The sequence below is a fragment of the Carassius gibelio genome, chromosome B22 (genome assembly GCF_023724105.1).
Source record: "Carassius gibelio isolate Cgi1373 ecotype wild population from Czech Republic chromosome B22, carGib1.2-hapl.c, whole genome shotgun sequence".
Taxonomy (NCBI): domain Eukaryota; kingdom Metazoa; phylum Chordata; class Actinopteri; order Cypriniformes; family Cyprinidae; genus Carassius; species Carassius gibelio.
The window spans coordinates 42,727,005-42,729,504 of NC_068417.1; the positions used below are offsets into that span (position 1 = coordinate 42,727,005).

Sequence of the window (2,500 nt, forward strand, 5' to 3'; positions counted from 1 at the left end):
CCAATCTCTGAATATTAGCAGGTTTGGGCCTGGTTAGTACATGGATGGGAGACTGCCTGGGAATACCAGGTGCTGTAAGCTTTTTGGACATTTTTCACTTAGTATATAATAATTTTGCCAAAAAATAGAGTCAATGCCCGATCTCTGAATATTTGCAGGTTTGGGCCTGGTTAGTACATGGATGGGAGACTGCCTGGGAATACCAGGTGCTTTAATCTTTTTGGAAAATTTCACGAATTATATAATAATCTTTCATTTAAAAAAAAAAAAAAAAAAAAAAAAAAGAGTCAATGCCCGATCTCTGAATCTTAGCAGGTTTAGGTCTGGTTAGTACTTTGATGAGAGACTGCCTAGGAATACCAGGTGCTTTAAGCTTTTGGGTTTTCTTTCCTACTTAAATAATGTACTGGCGATAAGATTGGCTGGTCTTTAAATAGCCCTCTCTTTGCAGCAGACTTCGCTTACGGCCATACCAACCTGGCTATGCAGGATCTCGTCTGATCTCGGAAGCTAAGCAGGTTTGGGCCTGGTTAGTACTTGGATGGGAGACCGCCTGGGAATACCAGGTGCTGTAAGCTTTTTGGACATTTTTCACTTAGTATATAATAATTTTGCCAAAAAATAGAGTCAATGCCTGATCTCTGAATATTAGCAGGTTTGGGCCTGCTTAGTACATGGATAGGAGACTGCCTGGGAATACCAGGTGTTTTAATCTTTTTGGAAAAGTTCACGAATTATATAATAATCTTTCATAAAAAAAAAAAAAAGAGTCAATGCCCGATCTCTGAATCTTAGCAGGTTTAGGTCTGATTAGTACTTTGATGAGAGACTGCCTAGGAATACCAGGTGCTTTAAGCTTTTGGGTTTTCATTCCTACTTATATAATGTACTGGCGATAAGATTGGCTGATCTTTAAATAGCCCTCTCTTTGCAGCAGACTTTGCTTACGGCCATACCATCCTGGCTATGCCCGATCTCGTCTGATCTCGGAAGCTAAGCAGGTTTGGGCCTGGTTAGTACTTGGATGGGAGACCGCCTGGGAATACCAGGTGCTGTAAGCTTTTTGGAAATTTTTCACTTAGTATATAATAATTTTGCCAAAAAATAGAGTCAATGCCAATCTCTGAATATTAGCAGGTTTGGGCCTGGTTAGTACATGGATGGGAGACTGCCTGGGAATACCAGGTGCTGTAAGCTTTTTGGACATTTTTCACTTAGTATATAATAATTTTGCCAAAAAATAGAGTCAATGCCCGATCTCTGAATATTTGCAGGTTTGGGCCTGGTTAGTACATGGATGGGAGACTGCCTGGGAATACCAGGTGCTTTAATCTTTTTGAAAAATTTCACGAATTATATAATAATCTTTCATTTAAAAAAAAAAAAAAAAAAAAAAAAAGAGTCAATGCCCGATCTCTGAATCTTAGCAGGTTTAGGTCTGGTTAGTACTTTGATGAGAGACTGCCTAGGAATACCAGGTGCTTTAAGCTTTTGGGTTTTCTTTACTACTTATATAATGTACTGGCGATAAGATTGGCTGTTCTTTAAATAGCCCTCTCTTTGCAGCAGACTTCGCTTACGGCCATACCAACCTGGCTATGCCCGATCTCGTCTGATCTCGGAAGCTAAGCAGGTTTGGGCCTGGTTAGTACTTGGATGGGAGATCGCCTGGGAATACCAGGTGCTGTAAGCTTTTTGGACATTTTTCACTTAGTATATAATAATTTTGCCAAAAAATAGAGTCAATGCCCGATCTCTGAATCTTAGCAGGTTTAGGTCTGGTTAGTACTTTGATGAGAGACTGCCTGGGAATACCAGGTGCTTTAAGCTTTTGGGTTTTCTTTCCTACTTATATAATGTACTGGCGATAAGATCGGCTGGTCTTTAAATAGCCCTCTCTTTGCAGCAGACTTCGCTTACGGCCATACAAATCTGGCTATGCCCAATCTCGTCTGATCTCGGAAGCTAAGCAGGTTTTGTCCTGGTTAGTACTTGGATGGGAGACCGCCTGGGAATACCAGGTGCTGTAAGCTTTTTGGACATTTTTCACTTAGTATATAATAATTTTGCCAAAAAATAGAGTCAATGCCTGATCTCTGAATATTAGCAGGTTTGGGCCTGCTTAGTACATGGATGGGAGACTGCCTGGGAATACCAGGTGTTTTAATCTTTTTGGAAAATTTCACGAATTATATAATAATCTTTCATAAAAAAAAAAAAAAAAAGAGTCAATGCCCGATCTCTGAATCTTAGCAGGTTTAGGTCTGATTAGTACTTTGATGAGAGACTGCCTAGGAATACCAGGTGCTTTAAGCTTTTGGGTTTTCATTCCTACTTATATAATGTACTGGCGATAAGATTGGCTGGTCTTTAAATAGCCCTCTCTTTGCAGCAGACTTCGCTTACGGCCATACCATCCTGGCTATGCCTGATCTCGTCTGATCTCGGAGGCTAAGCAGGTTTGGGCCTGGTTAGTACTTGGATGGGAGACCGCCTGGGA

General features: G+C 40.6%; 5 non-coding genes across 5 annotated transcripts in view; all 5 read left to right on the forward strand.

The window, feature by feature from the left end:
- The first annotated feature begins 459 nt into the window (after positions 1–459).
- On the forward strand, positions 460–578 carry LOC128004236 (5S ribosomal RNA). Its single transcript, XR_008176930.1, has one exon. It is a non-coding gene; the product is annotated as a 5S ribosomal RNA (ribosomal RNA).
- A 364-nt stretch (positions 579–942) lies between these two features.
- On the forward strand, positions 943–1,061 carry LOC127996305 (5S ribosomal RNA). Its single transcript, XR_008169214.1, has one exon. It is a non-coding gene; the product is annotated as a 5S ribosomal RNA (ribosomal RNA).
- Positions 1,062–1,574: 513 nt separating this feature from the next.
- On the forward strand, positions 1,575–1,693 carry LOC127995868 (5S ribosomal RNA). The gene has a single exon (XR_008168797.1). It is a non-coding gene; the product is annotated as a 5S ribosomal RNA (ribosomal RNA).
- A 221-nt stretch (positions 1,694–1,914) lies between these two features.
- On the forward strand, positions 1,915–2,033 carry LOC128005541 (5S ribosomal RNA). Its single transcript, XR_008178189.1, has one exon. It is a non-coding gene; the product is annotated as a 5S ribosomal RNA (ribosomal RNA).
- Positions 2,034–2,400: 367 nt separating this feature from the next.
- The window catches only part of LOC128004228 (5S ribosomal RNA), a 119-nt gene continuing 19 nt past the window's right edge, over positions 2,401–2,500 (forward strand). The window contains exon 1 of the ribosomal RNA XR_008176922.1: positions 2,401–2,500. This exon is cut by the window's right edge and continues 19 nt beyond it. This is a non-coding gene — a ribosomal RNA (5S ribosomal RNA).